The sequence below is a fragment of the Sinohyriopsis cumingii genome, chromosome 9 (assembly GCF_028554795.1).
Source record: "Sinohyriopsis cumingii isolate HCF-2022 chromosome 9, ASM2855479v2, whole genome shotgun sequence".
Classification (NCBI taxonomy): domain Eukaryota; kingdom Metazoa; phylum Mollusca; class Bivalvia; order Unionida; family Unionidae; genus Sinohyriopsis; species Sinohyriopsis cumingii.
This window is the reverse complement of record NC_142969.1, coordinates 93,849,416-93,872,997: the sequence shown is the minus strand read 5'-3', so window position 1 is coordinate 93,872,997 and position 23,582 is coordinate 93,849,416. Positions and strand designations below refer to the sequence as shown.

General features: G+C 35.9%; 1 protein-coding gene across 2 annotated transcripts in view; it reads right to left on the bottom strand.

Annotated features, from left to right (window-relative positions):
* Positions 1-22,954, bottom strand: part of LOC149792268 (uncharacterized) — a 69,618-nt gene extending 46,664 nt beyond the window's left edge. The window contains exon 1 of one of the 2 annotated variants that reach the window (XM_089970810.1): positions 22,797-22,954. The gene's annotated coding sequence lies outside the window, so the exon portion shown is untranslated. Of the gene's footprint in view, positions 1-7,324; positions 7,460-22,796 lie in introns of those variants that run through there. The other variant, XM_089970809.1, reaches the window with a different exon arrangement.
* Positions 22,955-23,582: the final 628 nt, after the last annotated feature.

The following is a 23,582-nucleotide window of genomic DNA, read 5'->3' as shown; positions in this document are numbered from 1 at the left end:
GAAAGATAATACAAAATAAAAAATGTTGTTTACCAAACCAGTCACTGAGTGTGAAACAAGGTCAGCAACTAGATACAATGTTTCTATTATTAGTTGTTTACATCGAAAATAAAAATTAAAAATTAAAAATCAGTCAGGACGAAAAGAACTTAAAACTATTCTGAACAATATCAAATCCAGTAATAAATATTACATTACAATAGCATGTAATGGAATGTTTGTTTAAAAAAATTAAAACAAACAAACAGACAATTAAATTACATATACATAACAGTACTGTGGCTGAAATTTCTTAGGATATTGTACTTGTGAAAATTTTGCATGATCTAAGCACACTGCTAACAATAATGACTGTTTCCTTTTGCTAAAACTCAGACTGAATTAGTCTAAAGTACACTATCTTTAGAAGTTATTGAAATAAGGAAAATGAATTATGCCAGGCTATATAATACCAGCTTCTGAAAGTGCAATAAATGAAGTGAAAAAAATTAAGTGGATCTAGCAGTTTTCGGGAGGTGCACATATAAAATAAGGCCTAGCTGTATACTCTATAATCCATATTACACCCATCAAACACAGACCAAAATAAGAGAAATTAAATGTTCTTTGTAGGATGCCTAACATATACAATTTTTTTTAATAGCCAGTATAAACAGTGTGGAAACCCTTTAAAATTGTAACCCTTATGCAAAACACGAAAATGATGAGCGTCACTTCATTTTTTTTTTTATCGCGAGCTGGTTACAAGATCAGAGATTGCAAGCGGTTTGATCGATTCGAGACTGATTTCCGCAATTAGTAACTCGACAAAGACGGTCCCAGTTACATTATTATTAACGGTAACAATGCCAGCTCCGATTAGTGAAATTATTAATGAAGCCGCTCAACTAACAACTATCAGATTCGGGGATTGAAAATGTGGCAATGGAGAGTGGATTAGAATTGCATTTCCTAAGGTATTAGACAAAGCTAATAATGTACAAACAGTGGCTTAATTCAAAGGCATATCAAGTTCCACTCATGACATGGGCGTGTCTTTGTTTGTTGACGGCTTGAAGCAAGAGAGAATTTCAGTATTACTCAAAGGGACCCCAGTGAACTAAAAATAGAATTACAAGTGCAGGATAGTCGAGAGCTGTTCTTTCATGCGAGGAATTCTTGGAAAGTGAGAGAAAATTTGTACGTGACAATGGTATCAATTACGTGCGATTTTCGCGAATTTTTTCATTGTGGACAAGTCCGTGCTCCTATGATAATAAGTATAACTTTTTGAGCCAATCATATTTCGGCGTTGACGTTAGTGTCGCATAATTTGCCTATTTTGAAAATAGAGATGCATGTATACCATGTGTTGTGCAGTGAAGAAGACAATGCATAATTCTTGCATGGAACAGGATTCTTAAAGTTGAATCGAGTTAATGACAAGTAAAAAACTTACTTTTGTATCTACCACTGTTCTGTAATTCAAGAAGGGATGCACCATAGAGTTTAAAACATTGTCCATATAACTCTTGTCACCGGTTTTCACATGTGCACGAACTTGTCCACAATGAATAAATTCGCGAAAATCGCACGTTCCGGAGCCCGTAACTTTAGCTTGGTACAACGCAGAAAAGTCAATGATGGCTTGATGGATAGCAAAATATCTCAAGAGTAAAACAACCGTATAGTATGGTCGTGTGCCTTTAAAGACGGAAATAGCAGAAGGAAATCGAGGGTCATGGGTGGAGCGAAGTATTTGGAAGTTCCGTACCGTCTCTCTTATATATTATAATAGAGAGGGTCCTATGTCAGAACGGGTCATGGGGTAATCTAAGGTATTTTTGTCACTCTGTATGATTTTTTCCTTTAGATGATAGTTTTTTTTTTTCTTAACATCAAGCTCGCGTCGAACACCTGTGCCAATGGTATACCCACGGTGTTCACTACTTTGATTCCAAGAAAAATGATGCCACTCCATACACCAGTTGGTTTGATAATATATCTCCCAAATGTCGGTGTTATGTTTAATCAATACAACACTGAAACTTTAATATTATATATTTCAAAGTTTTGAAATGATTTAATCTGGGACCGTTTTATTTTTATAGGCACAACTAAGAGACTTACCATTTTCTTTACGACTTCCATTGCATAACCTTACAAGAAGAGTTACATATACATGGTTTAATGCTAGAACTAAGTTTGTGAAGAATAAATGTACCTGCGCACAATATGAGACATGTCTGCGCAAGTACATTAGACGAAGCGTCTTGGTATTAGTGACCCCATTATACTGTTACCTTAACTTGAAAATCCAAGTAAATCAGTTAATCATTACTTTTTCCCGAAAAATTAGCTATTATTTGATACACATGTTTAAAACGTGCATATATATGAGCTGCCCCTCTCCGTCATATAAACAATTGTTTTCACTCTACTATACAATCAAGACTGTATAATGTACACAGGGGCTCTTATCGTTCCTTAAAATTAACCTATCATACATGTACTATATAATAACTACAAGGGAGGACACTTCTCTCCTTTCTCGCGCGACTCATTTAAGAATAAACGCTAATAACTTTGGTACCGATGTATGACGGATCAATTTTAAGCAACGACACGAGCGCGTGTGATAATGAACAAATTTTATTGCTTTTGCAACACAACATTTATACGGCGGCCTTTTTTTGTGTTAACTACGTGTGTGTGTGTGTGAATCTAACATGTATATATGTACAATGTACATGTATGTGTGTAGGTATATATGTAGCTATGTATGTTGCATGCATAACCCACTAAATGATTGTGCGACCGCTCCGGTGGCCTAGTGGTTAGAGCGTCCGCCTCGGATGCGGGAGTTCGTGGGTTCAATCCCCGGCCGAGTCATATCAAAGACTTACAAAAATGGTACTAACAGCTGCCTCGCTTGGCTCTCAGCATTAAGGGGCTAGTGTTAGGGCTGGTCGGCCTGGTGTCAGGCTAATGTGACTGGGTGAGACATCATGCTACATGTCTGCGGCATGATGCCCCAGTTCTAGACATTACTATTGTAGCGATATGCCTGAAAAATTGTTAAAGCTACGTTAAAAATCCAAATCACATCACATCACTTCACTAAATGATTGTGTATTTATGAATGCATATTGATACACGCAATGAGGTCTTAATACTAAGCCTGTCGAACAACTCGTGCCACCTGAATGGTTCTTAAATGCGCAAATACTTCAAATAATATTCCACTCGGCTGCACGAAACACGTCCAAACACATAATTTAAAAAATATATTATATATTTCTGCTGGAGTTGACTAGCTACAAAAACCATGTCCGTGGTCCCTCGTCCTCTTCTAAAGCCACAATGGCTCTCTGGCAGTAGCCCTTGTATGATGTGAGCACAAGACGATTCATCAGAATTTCTGGCAAGTATATTGCCAGCTACTGACAACAAGAAGATGGATTATCTGTTGCCTTTCATCTTGCACAAGAGACCGATGGAGGTATCCTTGTACTCTTGGGGTATAGTTCTCCGAATTTTCATAGTCTGCATGAATTTAGTCTATGACCTTGAACTAAGTAACAGAAAGAAGAAAAACCAATAAGAATTCAGTCCAAAACCATCTTAAAGATTTAGAAGAATAGTGTTCCTAATGAATTCCAGGCCCTGAACTGATCGATGTACCAATAGTCTTGAATGTGCTAACGTGCCAACAGTCTTGACATATCGAAACTGCATTGTTCAGAACCCGTTTGAATGAATTCATAATAATCCCTAAATTTTGCTTTACTCTAGGCCGCATTATGAGCACTTTGTAACTCCAGTGATTATCCCAAACAAAAAATTCCTTTCAAGTTAAATCTAAACACAGCCTTAAATATATCTGTAGACTGGTTTCAACGCGTGAGAAATGCTTGGAAACAGGAATAATAATAATAGTCCAATTCCCTTTTTATATACACTCCACGGCTACATTACGACTCTAAGTTGCAATTCACCCCTACGTGACATTTCACAATTCATCGCCTTGTGACATATTCACAATACATCCCCACGTGACATACGTCGCAATACTCATTCACCCAGTAAGAATATTATTTCAAATTGTAATTATGTCCTTGTTTACAAACTTTTACGGTCATAATTTAGAACTCAGCTTTCAAGGAAAAAAACTTCTATCTAAAATAGAATCTACAGTCAAAGACCAAAAGTCAAACACAATACAGATATGCATCATAGTACCATGTGTGATTCTCTGGCTTTGTTGACTTCTGTTGGTATAGTATCTGATCCAGGTGTTTTGCCATTAGACAGCAGATCAATTGCTTTCACAGTTTCGGTCAGTGTTGGAGGATCAGCAAGTGTCATGTTGATTTACACTTGGGACAGACCATCATTTGCCTCCTCTCCGATAGACGACTGTTGATTTAGGATGCTGTTGAAGTGTTCTGCCCATCTTTGTGGTATCTTATATTTGTCACTGATCAGCTTGGCTCTGTTAGCACTCAGTAATTAATGGAGATGTTCCTTTGGACTGGCCCGTAGACTGTCTTCAAAGCGTCGGAGATTTAATTCATGTCATTCCTCTCTACGTGGGACTGAACATCTGCCGTATTGCGTCTTGCAATGGCGGCGAAATAATGCAGCGATTAACCGCATTGGCACAGAATGAAGAAAATCCATGAAAACTGACAGCTTTTGATTGAAAAGATATATAATAAACTGAAAATCTATTTTTTCTGAGTTGATGTCCTCTGAGTAGTATTATAACATATGCCACAAAGTATGCCTCGAACCCCTAATAAAAAGAATTATTCCTATCTCAATTAACTCGAATTACGAAACACTAATGCGTTAAATATCGTGAGAATTTACTATGTTAAGAAACCAGGTAGAATTCATTTTAGGAAATGTGAATGTTGTACATTATGACATCTGATCCCAAAAATTGTCTACTTATTCGATTTGAGAACTAGCTTCCCAACATGGACTCCACAAAATCGAGCAAATAATAACTAAAAAACAAAGCCATAACCAGATACGTCATTACAAATAGAAAATAACCTATGTTTATTAGAGTGTATTTACTTATTTGTGTCTTGTGTAACTATGTGTCAAAGTCTAAAATACTGTACTGATTTCCATGAATGTTTGTAATTTATCCATGTATTTACTCTCAAGTCATGTACTGTTGTGTGTAAATGTATGTATTACTGTCAGGTTTGATTATAATTTGTGTTGTGCATCAATCATCCTGAATGTTATTAGACTTATCTTTTAAACAGTTTGTAATAATATCTCAACAGAGCTTGTCTTTTTATTTGTTGTAAGCATGCACCGATTTGAAACTAAAGATTACCTGAACATAATCTTGAAAATAGGAAGGAACTCCCTTTCCAGTCAGACAAAATGAAAGTAGTGACACGACCAAACAATAACATATCAGTGTTTCCGTTAAAGCTATGTTCGGTCTTGTTAACAAAGTATGGTGTGACGAGCGGCACCAATTACATTAGGGTCAAGTTTTCAGTCTAAGGGACATGTTCTTAAAACAATAGGGGTAGTTTTGCGACCTTCGCGCAGCAGGGGGGGGGGGCTATTACGGGCATGGTGACGAATACCCCTTCATTTCTCTACAAGCGGAGTACTGAAAACTATTAATTCCATATGACAAAAGCTTTAGTGAGTGCATCAAAAACGAATAAACCCCCATAATGAATAATATTGCACAAATGAAAATATACCAGCACATACCACAATCTGCCGACAGAGCCAACGTTAAACTTTGGGACTGAAAATTTACTCTTTGGACTGGGATATTATTTTGAACCGGGATAATTTATTTTTTACCGCAATATAATGTATCTACAAATCAGAGCAAGAATCTTTTCAGGCTATCTTGGGGCCGCAAACTTGTTCTCACAAAAATTCAAACCCATCTCCCACCCATCCCCAAATATTAAGAGCCCAGTCATTTGATTCAACATTTGATTTAAATAAATCTAAATCTACAGCCATAGGCATTATGCATTTGTGCAATCAGAGTTTTACTCATTTAAATTTACAGTCATGGCGTTATGAATTTGTGCAATGAGTGTTTTACTCATTTAAATATACAGCCATCGGCGTTATGCATTTGTGCAATCAGTGTTTTACTTATTGAACTCTACATTCACAGGTTTAGGAATTTGTGTAATCGGTATTGTTCCCATTAAACTGTACAAGCATAGGCGTTAGGCATTTGTGAAATCGGTACTGTACACATTGACATTTACAAGCACATGTGTTAGGAATTTCTGTAATTGGTGTTGTATCCATTGAACACAGGAATAGAGCGTTTATGAAATAAATAAATCGGCCAAGAGGTGCAGTGGCATAATCAGTTGTACGTCTTGCTTCAAAGGAAGCTGATGGCACTCAATAAATTTCGTTGACCAATTTCCCTCCAAATTGTCGGTGTTATTACAACTTGATACAGCTCTATAACTTCATCATACTTATAACTATAAACCTTGTATATGAGGTCATCATTTTAGTAGGCTCAACATACAACCTTACTCTTCTGTTTACGCATGGCAATATTTTTTTAGGAAGAGTTACATTTACGTGGTTGCCTATCAGAACTAATTTTGTGAAGAATAAATGTATCTATACACTATTTGAGACATATCAGCGCATGTGCATTACATGAAATACTAGTCTGGTTCCCTGCTTAGTATGCTCCCTGCATTGCCCTCCGCTTTAGTATAGCGGAGGGCAACGCATGGAGCATACTAAGCAGGGAACCAGACTAATGAAACACCTTCATCTAGTCCATTTGATATTGTATTACGTTAAATGGAAAATTTGAAGATGTATGGGAATCATAATTTAAAATATCTTTCCGAAAGGATATCTATTATTTGATATACATATTTATGTCCAAGTTGCAACTGATTTGAGCATACATTTCAGTCAAAATCTTTTATTGTACAAAATGTTAATGCATTTTCACCTCTGGGTGTAAGGTGTTTAAAAAATTAATAAAGCTGTATCACTTATGGAATCTATGCTGCTTTCATCGATATCTTCAAAATGTCAAATTATAAAATTCGATATCTTTGGCATTTCTGTTTAATGTAATATGTGTGATGCCTTACGACGTACATTCATATGATTCCGAGTATTTGTGGACACTGAACTCTTAATAGATAGATAGATAGATACTGTACAGGCAATGTATTAACGGATCTAAAAATAGCTGTCCTCGCTAAAACATAATATTGTCTATTATTTGGACCCATTTCCGAATCAAGCTTGGGTCTGATACCTGTGCATGAAGCAATGATGGAGCAATCAAACTTACCCAGCAGCTAACTATCAGACTCCACAGAACTGAATTTGACGCTCACAACAGTATAGAGATGTTCTACTGCACAAATGCGTACAAACTAAAATAACCGATATGCGGAATTTAACCATGTCAACAACCAAGACTGTGTTTATTGTAAACTGATACATGTGAGTTTGCTGTACTCATGCTACACATAACACGTGACATGTTTCACTGGTGGTTATTTCAACCAATCAGACGCATCGAATCACGTGCTTTCTGTAATATTTCATATCACAAATGCATGCAAACGACAAGAACATGTGCATCAGTTACATGTAGTATTCCTACTAAAAACAAACATAAATGACAAGAAAAATAATAGGTGATAATATCATTTATTTATCAGCCAAAAACAAGTCATTATACAAGAACTTGAATTTACATTAAGGAATTGAATTTCTAATATAAATTGTAGTAGTATTCCAAAAGTGTGGACTAAATTCAGCGATCGAAATAGATAGGGCCAGATCGTGCTATAAATAAATACTGTCGCGGGAAAAGAAGAAAGGCAAGTAAAAGATATAACCTTATTAGCCCATGGGTGAAATACGAGCCCGATCATATATTAACGGTTCTGGTGAGCTAAGACAGATAATCAGGTAATAAAACATTAACCAATTCGTACGTCATGTAACCTTTGTGCAATGCAATACGTACTCAAACTGCTAAGCAATTTAATATCGAAATCTTTTCAACTCTTTTCAACCGATGGTGTAAAAATATCAGCTTTAAGAATTAATATTTAACTTTTATATTTCGCCTTGTACAGTTCTGAGCCCATAAGGGACCAGCCGCCTAAAATTTGTCTTTGGAATGTTGTTATAACGTATTGCACTAGTTTCTTAATTATGTTGACCCTGGGTTTTTCTAGAACGGATTGTTTTTTTTAGAAAGAGGTGGATCATTTTGCGGAAAATGGAGAGCTTTCTCTAAATTTCATTGAAGATTATACTTTCTAAATTGAAAACAGATGGCTTGACTCAACGCTGCCCCACCCCACCCCCTTAAAGGGTCAAAAGAAGACCAGAAAGGTCTTTGAGGTCGGCGGAGATTTAATTTCGACCCCGCGATGAAACCAATGCCTAATGATATTCAGCATTGAAAGCTGAATGCAACAGCTGTTAAAAATTCATCATAATTTTCAACATCTCCTTTGGATTCACTATTTAGTGTTGAATAATGAAGAATTTTTATTTATCATGGATTTCGTTTTGCAGGTGTGGAACCTAGTACTAATAATAGTACCCTTACTCGTACCTCGTGGACAGGGTACTAACATGAAACTATACGTGTCAATGGAGCAAGCCGGGTGTGATTCACACCCGGCGCTCTTTTAGCCTAATATCAACAATTTTGACCATGTTCCTTGAATATAATGAAATAAATTGAGCAGTCCTCTTATTTAATATCGGAATTATCGCAAATCATTTGTAAAATCTCGTTTACCTTTCTTATCCGATATTTTCGTTTAGATCGTCCGCCATATTAGTTCAAATAATGACTACTTCCATTCTCAGCCTCTTTTGTTTGTGTGCCATATAAGGACATTAATGCCTTATTTGGAAACGTAAACAGATCGTAGTAAAAAATATGGCGCGGTTTGAGTTGGAAATTCTACGCATTAAAAGTAAATATTATGTACTGGTGACTTTGAAATTTTACCAAGAAGCCATTATTCGCCACTTGATTGATAAAAAGGATGCATTTGTCCTGCTACCCATTGGATTTGGAAAGTTATTGACCTACATACTCGTGCCATTACTCTTAGATGAGGTAAGTAAATCAACAGCTGGTAAATTGTTAAACTGCAACACAATCTGAGAATAAATTACATTAATTTAGATTGATTTTGTTAAGTTATTGTTCATAAATATTGTGATATTTGCCAAGATACAAATAATCACATATGTCACTGGATTATAAAAAGACATTACATACACAAAAAAATGTAAAAATAGTGTAATTAAGATCCTTATGATAAAAATGATAAAACAACAATTCACTTGCACATATTTTTTAAAATACATAATGTGAATATACTAACATATTATGTTTTCACAGTTACAACCTAGACAGGTGCATGCAGTTGTGGATGTAAATTTTCGGAGGAGTCATGGTATAACACCAGTGGCCATAACATAAGAAACATCAATAAAAGGTAGGTGTGTGTGTGTGTGTGTGTGTGTGTGTGTGTGTGTGTTACATGAGACACAACTTTGTCTAAAACAAATGCAAAAATCTACAGAAACCAAAACCAGCTTTGCTTGCACAACCAGGTCCAGCTACCTTGTGTACTTGCTTATAAGTCGAATCAACTGCAAACAGTGAAGCACCTGGTCTTCCATAGCATAATGTGCCTGTAGACAAGGATTTATGTTGCTTGTTCTACTGATCACTCTTAACAAACTGAGCAGACCCATTATGCAATGGCAGATATGAGTTTGTGCAGTTGGCAGTTGGGCTCAGCTTATAAGTGAGTATTGACAGTGCCATACAAACTGCCTGTTTCTACTCTGCTGTTTTAGTAAGGGTTAGAGATAAGTGATTTCAATTAATTTAACATTTATGCCTGATCCAAAGCCAAGATCTGGTCCAGGCTAGCTTTGGTAAGATAAACAACAGAACTCTGCCTGTTGACAGTATCTGGTATCAAATATCAAGAATGCTGTGATTAATATTCTAGTCAACTGTCATTAGTAACAGGGAATCATAGAATCCTATATGCACTAAGTGAAAGTATGCTATCTATCTATCTGGCTGTCTGTCTATCTATATGTATGGGAATCTGGATACTATAAAGATAATTAATGTTCCTAAAATTTCATTAATGTCATAATACTGTATGCACATGTATGGCAGGCAATTAATGAAGTTATATTTCAGGGACCAAAATGATGAGAAATTAAGCTAGAAAATTACTGTTTGGACTGATCTTTTCACACCGAACTCATGTACTCCATAATTTTGTCAGTACTAGTTTATAATTGGATGTATTCATTACTTATTCACCATTTTGATGTTTCCTATTATCTATTCACAAAAAAAGAATTCATTTTATTGTCTTTTTAGACATCAGTTACAACCAAGTCAGTGCATTATATACCTCACCAGAAGCAGCCATTCAACGGAAGTGGATGACAATTATTAAAGAACAGTTTAAGGACAACATCTGTATTCTGGTTTTTGATGAGGCCCATTGTATTTCATCTTGGTATGAAATATACAATGTGCACAAATGAAATAAACTAAGGGAGGGAAAGATTTAAATATGAATTTGAAGAAGTTATTATTTTTCAAAATTGAACTGCAATTAGATAAATTCCATTACCTTATTCATTCAGATCCCATTCGCAAATCACAAATTTATCTACACTGCCAAAATGACCCTTCTCTCTCCAAGTAACTAGAGCCACGTAACTCTATGTATGCAGAGTTTTAAACCTTTGCGTAGTTTGTAAATTTGAGGAATAGATTTATGTTTCCTGATATCAGGGCTAAAGTAATAAAGAAGTGTGTGTGTGTGTGTGTGTGTGTGTGTGTGTGTCTATTAAATAAAAGAACAGCTATAATTATAATTTCCTATAGAGCACTATGTTATTTCTTACAGTGAGATTAATATATACTCACACACTATATACTTATATAATAACTATCAATAATGGACCTTGCCACACTATAAAAAAGAAAAGATTATTGTGAGGGCAGAGATATTATAGATACATTTTATCACACATCATCACCATATTCCATAGCTTTTTCATTAGCAGGCTTGAGTCATGAAGATAACATAGTAGCATATCTTATAATAATTGGCCATAAGTTGCTCTAAAATGTCAGACATCAGTAATGGTATCACGGTACTAATTGTTTTTCCATATACCTCAATGCTAATGTTTTGTGAAATAAATATACTTTCTGTCCTACTTGGGCATGCATGTCACACACTGTCATATAGAACAATGCTAGATTGTCAATTTGACAATGACATAACCAGGTACTCCATTGCATTTAAGAGAGATAACTCTACTGGAACTAGACAGGGGTAAGAGTTATCTAGTCACAACAAGCACATTTTCAGCCATGTGTACCATATTTTAAAAAAAATCATAAAAAATACAAAATATGATCTAGATAGAAATTAACACAAACTCACATGTTGCCAAGAGGCTCAACATATTTTTAAGCCAAACAGAAAGTACAACTCATACATAATGCACCAATCACAGCTAGTGTTGTTCTTTAATTCTGAATACAATGTTCCATACACCTTAAGCTCCGCCCACCTGGACTTGCGCAATTGGTACCGTTATACCTAATAGCTAATTTATTGACCTGGCTACAAGAAATATGTATTTCATTTGGTACTGATAAATTCTATAATTCAATTTATTAATACCTATCATTTTAGATAGTTTTTCTTTGAATGAATTGGAGATTTTGAGAAACAATTCCATATATGCTTCAAAAAGATTATGCTTGCTCTCTCTCTCTCTCTCTCTCGTTCCTTATATAGTCATAAGGCTATTGTATGCTTCTCCATTTTATATGCAAGAAATATTTGCTTTCGAGTAACATAATCAGGTAACATAAAAGAAGATTTGGTACTATTGAGAATACAGTTATGTATGTAAGAAAATGATTAACATTGAAAACATTGGAAGTTATTATATATGTAGAACTGATTTTAAAGAAGTAAGTGATGACCATTTACTCTACAATTTGTTCTGACTGTAGGGGCCTCGATTTTAGACCAGGATACAGGTAGGTGTCAGTTGTACTGTTTGATGTTCCTGATCTTGTTCTGACAGCTACTGCGAGCAAGGAAATACAAAGAGACATTTATGATGTTCTTGGGTTTCATAGCGAAACAACACTTGTGGTGTCAGACTTACCCGACAGGTTTGAAAACTTCATAAAATTTCAGGCACAACACTCTTTCAGTTTCCTCCATATAGGAACTGAAACAGGTATAGACCTGAGACAAAAACATTGCCACCTGTATAGCAGATTTGTATTTGTGTCTTTTTGGATTTTTAACATAGCCTTAATAATCTTAGTCATATCGCTACCATGTTTACAGTATGGCAGTTTGTAGTGATGTCTAGCATTAGGCATCATGCCACAGACATGTTAGCATCATATCCTGCCCAGTCACATTATCCTGACACCAGGCAAATCAGTCCTAACACTAACTTATTAATGCTGAGCGTCAAGCAAGGCAGCTGTTAGTACTATTCTTAAGTCTTTGGTATGACTGGCCGGGGTTTCAACCCACGACCTCCCACATCCAAGGCGGATGCTCTAACCACTAGGCCACCGGGGTGGTCAGCAGATTTATGTAAATGAAGTCTTGGCAAATTTGGTCACAAACAAGTTGATTTACTACATTTATGCCATTCTTGTCACATACTTTTGTGAACCATACTTGATATTCATAGAGAAATGTTCCAAATGTTTGAATTTTTTAACCAATCGTTTGCATACATCTAGCAGCAATTGACTTGATTTCATGTTATTTGATAACCAGTATGCTTTATGTATAGAGCTCAGAACAGCTTGACATATGTCAGCAATGTGTACAAGGGTTTAATAATTGATAAGGCAAGTATAAAATCCCACAGCAACAACCCAACATTTTAAACTTGTTACTATATGCATGTCATATCAATAATTAATTCTTAATTTAGACGGGCAGAAATATTGGCACAAATGTGCACACATGCATTTAATTAATTAATGCCTAGTAAGTTTCACTCAATGTGATTATGCTGAAGCTGGATACAACTATGAGCAATTATATAAATGGTATTATGTAGGCACCTACATAAAAACTGAAAATCCAGTCAGTGATAAAGATTTGTGTCATAACTTTCGTACAAATAAAGAAGAATCCCAACATTGAATGTAAAAACTAAAAAACTAACTAGCAATCATGGTTAAATGTTTCCTTACCAATATGGACAAACTGCATACATATGTATTTAGTTACCAGTATGTGCTAAAATTTACACTTTTAAAGAACTTGCCTTCATATATATTGAAACTGTATGTGTATTCATAATCTATCTGCAACTAAATATGAAGTTTTACTTAAGTTCACAATTTATTGTTGATCATTAAAAAGTTATTGCTATGAATATGTGAATGTTAATAGGATGCGAAATTTTGGCACTTAAAGAGTAACCTAAACCATGTTGGATACATGGATTTAAAGTTGTATCTAATTATTCTCGATATAGTATTGAGATAAAGAATAAATGAAAGCTGAATGAATACTATTAGCCTATTATGTGTCTGGTTCAACCAGTGTAGTATAGGACATATTATTGTTTTCAATTGCAGTATATTATCTTTGATTTAACTATAACAATCGTATCATGTCAGTAATTACATTTTGAGTACATTTCTCTTTTTCAGACCGAACATCTTTATGGATTTGATGGAGTGTACTGAGAGGTATGAAATCGAGCTTAAATGGTTATTAGATCTGCTATTTAAATGTGACCTTCGAAAGAAGATTATTGTTTACATCCGGTCAATAAATATGTGATCCCGTAACGAGATATAAAACTTTTTATTTAAATTGTCCGGCATTTTCTTGTAAAACAACATGTGTGATTGAATTATTTCATGGACTTGATACAGTTCTGTTAACACCTACACACAGGCTTGCCAGAGAAATGAACGAACGAGGAGTCAAATCTCATATTTATCACAGCTTCTTTCGGTGGAACTGTGATACATGGACTCCTGAACAAATGAGTGAAAGATATATTCCAAGGATTATTATTTGGGATGAAATATGTACAGTGCCGCTGGAACACTAAAAATATTTCTTGATTACCTGTTGACAAAATATACTGCTGTAATGTGCGGCGGTCATGGTTAACCACCACCTTATGTTGGATTGTCTCCACACGAATGGTTAAAGAATTTTGTTGATTATTATGAGGAAACAAATGATGATCATAGAGCACATGATCCAGAATTAAGAGAGTTTAAGAAATTAATCAGACTAGAACCAAATAAAATTCAGTGTGACATAATGAGTGAGATAATTTCAGAAACTCCTATTAACAATTTTTGGAATTTATGGAGACCAGATGATTTGATAGTTGCAAGTACAAAGATAGTTCGTGATACACTTCAACAACAATTATTTATGCTACATAAAGAAACAATTTCAAATCTACCTGTACCATTGTGTAATCGACCAACAGATACTCGACGGCAAAATATCGACGTTGAAATTCCAGGTTGTGGTAGTAAACAAAATCTTGTGTTAAATGATATTGTTTTAGTTCCTGTTAGTGTTGTTCAGAACGCGTTAAGGATGGACAAAATTCAATGGACACTAGGATACGATATAACGATTCATTCGTCAAAAGGATTAACTATTTCGGATACTAATATTTGGATTGTTGATGACCGTACTGAATGGTCAAATTTAGTTTATCTAGCAGTGCCTCAAGTCAGAAGAATATCTCAGCTGCGGAGGGTTATCATAGACTTCACAGAAAATAATAATCAAACTGCTAGCAGTGGCGGCGATGTAATAAGAAATACATTAACAACTGGCTATAAGCAGTTTGACGAAAAAAGATAATCGCGACTTTGATCTCGACGCTGAATTTATCATCACATTGAAACGACAACAGAATAATCATTGTGTGAGCTGTAATACAGTAATGTTGTGGCAGTATTCAAATAATAATCCAAGACAGTTTATCGTAGATAGAAGTAATAGTAGTCTTGGTCACACACGCGAAAATATGATGCTGACCTGTCTTGACTGTAATTGACGTCGAGGCGTCAGTTCACAAAAGTGAACGCGGTGGTAATTGTGTGTCTTCAGGAATTACTTGTAAGTGTTTACATACAAATCCACGTTGAGGAGCAGCTGAATCTAGTCCGTCGATTGCAGGTCTACCTGTGGATCTTACCACGCTGGAAACTGTTTGTGTCGTAACACTCCAAATTGGATCAGTTGCTCTTTTTTGCCACCTTCTATTTCACCAGGTTTATATAAATACTTCGCAGTCACATTACCTAGTACTGTTTGTTTTGAGAAGTAGTCCTGTCGTTGTACAGGTATATTTTTGTGATCGCATTAATAGGTTTCATAGAAATTGCACGAGTAATTTCATTATTTAACACAGTTATTACACTTGGTAGTCTTGCAACCAATTCATGAGATCTCACATCTTTTTGAACTTTGTTCGGGGATCTTTCCTGCGCATGCTGATATCTAAATAACCGCTCAGCAAGTGTTCGATTAAATCATTCAACAATTGCCTGATCGCGATGAATTGCGGTATGTCCTCGTCTGATTTTGACGTTATGTTTCTTCATCAAAGACATTCCTTGCAAAGATCATCCTGTAGCAACTAAGGCCATCGTAGACCACTACGTTGATAAATTCGTTTAAACGCAGATGCAACTTCAGTTGCTGTTTTAGGTGATATTGGTTCTGCTTCTCTATACGTACTTGCAACGTCAACGACAGTCAACGCGTATTTGTATGTGCGTGATTGACGTCTACAAATTTTAATAATATCATGTGGTAAAAACAAAATGTCTGCTTTATAAATTTCCTTTGGAGAGCTGACATCAAAATGTGCATGCTGAATTTGTTTAGGTGGTGGTAGTTAATTTGCAATGTTGTCTGCCGTGCTAACCGATTTGCAGCAACAGAACGTGTGACATTTGCTGCATCAGCAAGTTTACCAATCGCTGATCTACCCCTCGAATATCCTTTTGGGCTATATTAAATCGATTCTATTATTATCATAATAATCGACCGACTAATTACCAGCCCCTAGGACTAGTTTACCTTTCATCGCAGATTTTACTAAGAAGCTAGCATGTTTTTCCCTGAGAGACTTTTTTAATGGAATTTAATTAGTGAATCAACTTCACATCTGCAATATGTCGTTGTTGTAAATCCTTATTTTTATACGCTACATCATGAACGTGACATACTTGATCAGTCGCATTTATTCGATACTCTCCAGGTCTTGGTTGATCTCGCTCATCAAGTCGGATATCAAGTCGGGTTCTAGGACCACAATAATTATATCCAGGAAGATGTTTTTGCCCTGGATACTAAGCCCAAGGAGCTCCTGGTAATTGTCCTAATGACGCAGCGATATCAACACCTGTTTTACCTGACTTGTCAAGGGAGATAAATTTGTATTTGCTTGTACCACATTTCACATGCTTACATGTAAGTGCACGCTTTTTATTATTATTTTTAATTATTGTTGTTAATCTACTTGTGGAGGTGGATGCTCTGCATCGAAAACAATATAAATCCATATTATTTATTACATATGTACAACATGGATATCATTGATTTCTCAGCGACGCGAAAGCAAGAGCTAGTCAAGAAACATCCAGCGCTACCAAATTCTATCAGAGCAATTATCATAGGTCCAGCTGGGTCTGGTAAGACACAATTGTTGCTTAATCTGATAATGAGATGGCTCAAGTGGGATAAGTTACATTTAGTGGCACCATCTGTAGATGATCAGAGATGCTACGATGTGTTTAAAGATTTTAATGAAAATGTAAAATTATTGGATGAGGACGGCTATGATATTATTAATTTTATCACCGATATTGATGAAGCCCCATCTGTACATGACCTCGATCGATTTATTAATAATCTCGTAGTATACGATGATGTGATGCTGGACAAACAAGCAAATCCACCTCGAAAATGTTCTCGAGGCACGCAAAAAACACAGACGTGATTTATGTTACTCAGCGATATACACAAATACCTAAAGGGATCAGAGACAACTATAATATTTTAGTTGTGTTTAATGGAGTCGATACACATACTCTGCGATATATTCATCAGACTTAGATATGATTAAGTTCAGAAACTTCTTTTCCCGTGCACAAGCTACCCCCACACGGATTTATCACGATAAATTTACATAAAATCCTTGATATTGTGTTGGTCTTGATAAACATTTTGGTTGAGAGACAGCAGCAGGGAGGGTGACGACCAACAATGAGTGCCCGGGTGGGTAAACAAACACACAAAAACACAAGCGTCAAAAATAAAGTAACAAAATGAGCTAACCCAATTAGAGAAAATCTCGATCGGTTAGAGGTTTTGGTTTGGCGTTATTGACCTTGTATATTTCATTTTCGTAGGAAGCTTTATTTTCCTGAATGAACTTGTCTAAAAAGTGGTATGTTCACCCTCCCTGCTGCTGAAGATGAAAAATTAAAAATATGGAAATATATGTATGAATAATATACATAATGCCAGATATGCCTCCTAAATGATAAAAGTATTTCACAAAGTCATACCGCCAGTGTGGCGATATCATTTTTCTTCCACAGATATATATATATATATATATATATATATATATATATATATATATATATATATATATATATATATATATATATGTCTGTCTGTGTGTGTGTCAATCTAACATGTATATATGCACAATGTACATGTATGTGTGTAGGTATATATGTAGCTATGTATCTTACATGCATACCCCTCAGAAACATTGTGTATTTATGAATGCATATTGTTACACGCAATGAGGTCTTACTACCAAGCCTGTCGAACAACTCCTGCCAACAGAATGGTTCTTAAATGCACAAATACTTCAAATAATATTCCACTCGGCAGCACGAAACACGTCCAAACACCTAGTACAAAAAATATATTATATATTTATAATGAGATATTGAAACAGATGAGTGGGAGAAAATTTCATCGCCACAGCAGCAAAATAACTTTTGGAACTACTTTGTTTCCCATTTAGAAAATATATATGACCTTATGTATCTTATAAAATTTCCATATCAAGCTTTTTCATCTCTCTCTCTCTCTCTCTCTCTCTCTCTCTCTCTCTCTCTCTCCATAACAGGATTGACAGATCAGAATATGTTTCAACTGGAGACCCTCTAGTTTGCATTCAGGAGTCAATGAGAAGCCATAAAGAAATGCCTAGAAGCAAACTCCAAACAGTACAAAGTAGACTTCCAGTATTACCATTTTATAATTGGTTTTCTATATGAATCTTAATACTCAACCACAAACGGTATAAATTTTTTAGAGAAACGTCTTGATTTAATATAGTACTACACTTCCCAAAGGAGCCATTTTAACTCGCATCGCTGTGTTGCATGTCAGACTCAGATGTGGCATTCAGTGAACAGTTGTCAGCAAATAGAATATGACGAACAGCCACTTCTTGTAGTATCCTCAGATTGAAGAGCATGCCGTCAGTCTGGTATCTAATGTCGATCCCAGTGTTATAGTCACGAAAGGCATCAGTTAGCATGGCAGAGAGCAAGGACGGTTGTGGTAAATAGACAGCCCTGTTAGACTCCTCTCGTGACTGAGAATGGATCAGATGACTCACTGTCATCCACGACACGGAAGAGCATGTCATCATGGAATCGCCGAATCTCAGTCATGAATTTTTCTAGGCAGACAAATTTTGCCATCACCTTCCAAAGGCCTCACGACTGACTGTGTCACACGTTTTTTCAGGTCGATGAATGTCGTGTGCAGGTTGGAGTTCTGTTCCTGGCATTTCTGCTGGAACTGACTAGCTACAAACACCATGTCCGTGGTCTCTCGTCCTCTTCTAAAGCCACACTGGCTCTCTGGCAGTAGCCCTTGTATGATGTGAGCACAAGACGATTCATCAGAATTTCTGGCAAGTATATTGCCAGCTACTGACAGCAAGGAGATGCCCCGATATTTGTCAAAGGATTAACTGTTGCCTTTCTTCTTGCACAAGTGGACGATGGAGGTATCCTTGTACTCTTGGGGTATAGTTCCCCGAGTTTTCATAGTCTGCATGAGTTTAGTCTATGATTTTAAACTAAGTAACAGAAAGAAGCAAAACCAATAAGAATTAAATCCAAAACCATCTTAAAGATTTAGAAGAATAATGTTTCGAATGAATTCCAGGCCCTGAATGGATTGATGTACCAATAGTCTTGAATGTGCTAAAGTGCCAACAGTCTTGATATATCACAATGATATTGTTCAGAACTCGTTTGAATGAATTCATAATAATCCCTAAATTTTGTTTTACTCTAGGCCGCATTATGAGCACTTTGTAACTCCAGTGATTATCCCAAACAAAAAATTCCTTTCAAGTTAAATCTAGACACAACCTTAAATATATCTGTAGACTGGTTTCAACGCGTGAGCAAAGCTAGGAAATAGGAATAATAATAATAGTCCAATTCTCTTTTTATATACATCTCCACGACTACATTACGACTCTAAGTTGCAATTCACCCCTACGTAACATTTCACAATTCATCGCCACGTGACATATTTCAAAATACATCCCCACGTCACATACGTCGCAATACTCATTCATCCAATAAGAATATTATTTCAAACTGTAATCATGTTCTTGTTTACAAACTTTTACGGTCACAATTAATAACTCAACTCTCACGGAAAAAACTTCTATCTAAAATAGAATCTACAGTCATAGACCAAAAGTCAAACACAATACAGATATGCATCACAGTGCCATATGTGATCCTCTGGCTTTGTTGACTTCTGTTGGTATAGTATCTGATTTAGGTGTTTTGCCATTAGACAGCAGATCAATTGCTTTCACAGTTTCGGTCAGTGTTGGAGGATCAGCAAGTGTCATGTTGATTTACACTTGGGACAGACGATCACTTGCCTCCTCTCTGATAGACGACTGTTGATTTAGGATGCTGCTGAAGTGTTCTGCCCATCTTTGCAGTATCTTGTATTTGTCACTGATCAGCTTGGCTCTGTTAGCACTCAATAATTAATGGAGATGTTCTTTAAGACTGGCCCGTAAATTGTCTTCAAAGCGTCGGAGATTTTCTTCATGTCATTTCTCTCTGCGTGGGACTGAACATTGCCGTATTGCGTCTTGCGATGGCGGCGAAATAATGCAGCGATTAATCGCATTGTCACAGAATGAAGACATTCCATGCAAATTGACGGTTTTTGCTTGAAAAGATATGTAATACACTGAAAATCTACTTTTTCTGAGTTGATGTCCTCTGAGTAGTATTATAACATATGCCACAAAGTATCCCTCGAACCCTAATACAAAGAATTATTCCTATTCTCAAATATCTCGATTTACGAAACACTATTGCCTTAAATATCGTGAGAATTTACTATGTTAAGAAACCAGGTAGAATTCAATTTTAGGAAATGTGAATGTTGTTCATTATGACGTCTGATCCCAAAAATTGTCTACTTATTCGATTTGAGAAATCGCTTCCCAACATGGACTCCACAAAATCGAGCAAATAATAACTAAAAAACAAAGCCATAACCAGATACGTCATTACAAATAGAAAATAACCTATGTTTATTAGAGTGTATTTACTTATTTGTGTCTTGTGTAACTATGTGTCAAAGTCTAAAATACTGTACTGATTTCCATGAATGTTTGTAATTTATCTATGTATTTACTCTCAAGTCATGTACTGTTGTGTGTAAATGTATGTATTACTGTCAGGTTTGATTATAATTTGTGTTGTGCATCAATCATCCTGAATGTTATTAGACTTATCTTTTAAACAGTTTGTAATAATATCTCAACAGAGCTTGTCTTTTTATTTGTTGTAAGCATGCACCGATTTGAAACTAAAGATTACCTGAACTTAATCTTGAAGATAAGAAGGAACACCCTTTCCAGTCAGACAAAATGAAAGTAGTGACACGACCAAGCAATAACATTTCAGTGTTTCAGTTAAAGCTATGTTCGGTGTTGTTAACGAAGTATGATGTGACCAGCGGCACCAATTACAATAGGGTCATGTTTTCAATATAAGGGACACGTTCTTAAAACAATTGGGTTAGTTTTGTGACCATATCACAGCAGATGGTATGCTATTACGGGCAGGGTGAGGATTACCCCTTCATTTCTCTATAAGCGAAGTACTTAAAACTATTAATTCCATATGACAAAAGCTTTACTGAGTGCAACAAAAAAGAAGAAACCCCCATAATGAATAATATTGCACAACTGAAAATATACCAGTACATACCACAGTCTGCCGACAGAGCCAACTTGAAACTTTGGGATTAACAATGTACGATTTGGACTGGGACTTTATTTTGAACCGGGATAATTTACTTTTTTACCGCAATATAATTTATCTACAAATCAGGTAAGAGTTTTGTTCAGGCTATCTTGGGGCCGCAAACTTGATCTCACAAAAACTCAAACCCCATCTCCCACCCCACCCCACCCCCAAAAATTAAGAGCCCAGTCATTTGATTCTACTTTTGCTTTAAATAAATCTTAATCTACAGGTTATGCATTTGTGCAATCAGTGTTTTATTCATTGAAATCTACAATCACAGGTTTAGGAATTTGTGTAATTGGTTATGTTTCCATTAAACTGTACTAGCATAGGCGTTAGGCATTTGCGTAATCGGTGTTGTACACATTGAAATCTAGAAGCATATGTGTTAGGAATTTCTGTAATTGGTGTTGTATCCGTTGACCTCTGTAGGAATAGAGCGTTTATGAAATAAATAAATCAGCCAAGAGGTGCAACGGCATAATCAGTTGTACGTTTTGCTTCGAAGGTAGCTGATGCCACTCCATAAATGTGGTTGACCAATTTCCCTCCAAATTGTCGGTGCTATTACAATTTGATACAGCTCTATAACTTTATCATACTTTTAACTATAAACCTTGTATACCAGGTCATCATTTTTAATAGGTTCGACATAGAACTTTACTCTTCTGTTTACGACTTGCATTGCAATATTTTTAGGAAGAGTTACATTTACTTGGTTTACTACCAGAACTAATTTTGTGAAGAATAAATTTATCTATGCACTATTTGAGACATATCAGCGCATGTGCATTACATGAAACACCTTCATATAGTCCCCTTGATATTGTATTACGTTTAGGTGTGGGGAAAATTCATAAAGCTGTATCACTTATGGGATCTGCTTCATTCTCTGTTTTCTTCAAAATGTCAAATTATAAAAATCTATATCTTTTGCATTTCTGTAAAATGTAATATGTGTGATGCCTTACGACGTACGAGTATTTGTGGACACTGAACTCTAGATAGATAGATAGATAGATACTGAACAGGCAATCCATCACGGATTTAAAAGGAGCCCCGAGTGGCTGAGTGGTCTAAAGCGCTGTCCGTTACGGATCACTGCCATCTCACCTCTGTCTGCGGTGGTTCGAGTCTCGGATTCAGCCAATGTGGGTATGTGAGAAAGCTTGCCAGTAGCTTCTCGTGGATCGGTGGTTCTTTCCGGGGTTTTCCCGGGTTCTTCCTCCACCATAATTACTGGCCGCCATGTACAGCCTATCGTGTGCTGAAAAATGGCGTTAAACCCTACAACAACAACGGACCTAAAAATTTATACCTGCGGATGAAACAATGATGGAGCAATCAGACTTACGCAGCAGCTGACTATCAGATTCCACAGAACTGAATTTGACGCTCACAACGGTATAGATATGTTCTATTGTACAAATGCGTACAAACTAAAATAACCGGTATGCGGAATTTAACGATATCAACAACCAAGAATGTGTTTATTGTAAACTGATACTTGGGAGTGTGCTGTGTACTCATGCTACTCATAACACAGGACAGGTTTCACTGGTAGTTATTTCAATAATCAGACGCATCGAATCACGTGCTTTCTGTAATATTTCATATCACAAATGCATGCAAACGACACGAGCATGTGCATCAGTTACACGTACTATTCCTATTAAAAACAAACATAAATTACAAGGAAAATAAGAGGTAATAATATCATTTATTTATCAGCCAAAAACTAGTTATTACACAAGAACTTGAATTTACATTAAGAAGTTGAATTTCTAATATCAATTGTAATAGTATTCCAAAAGTGTGGACCCAATTCAGCGTTAGATGTATCGAAATAGATAGGGCCATATCGTGGTATAAATAAATACTGTCGGGGAAAAGAAGAAAAGCCAGTAAAAGATATAACCTTATTAGCCCATGGGTGAAATACGAGCCCGATCATGTATTAACGGTTTTGGTGAGTTAAGACATATAATCAGGTAATAAGCAATTTAATATCGAAATCTTTTCAACCGACGGTGTAAAAATATCAGCTTTAAGAATTAATATTGAACTTTTATAGTTCGCCTTGTACCGGTCTGAACCCATAAGGGACCAGCCGCCTAAAATTTTCTTTGGCATGTTGTTA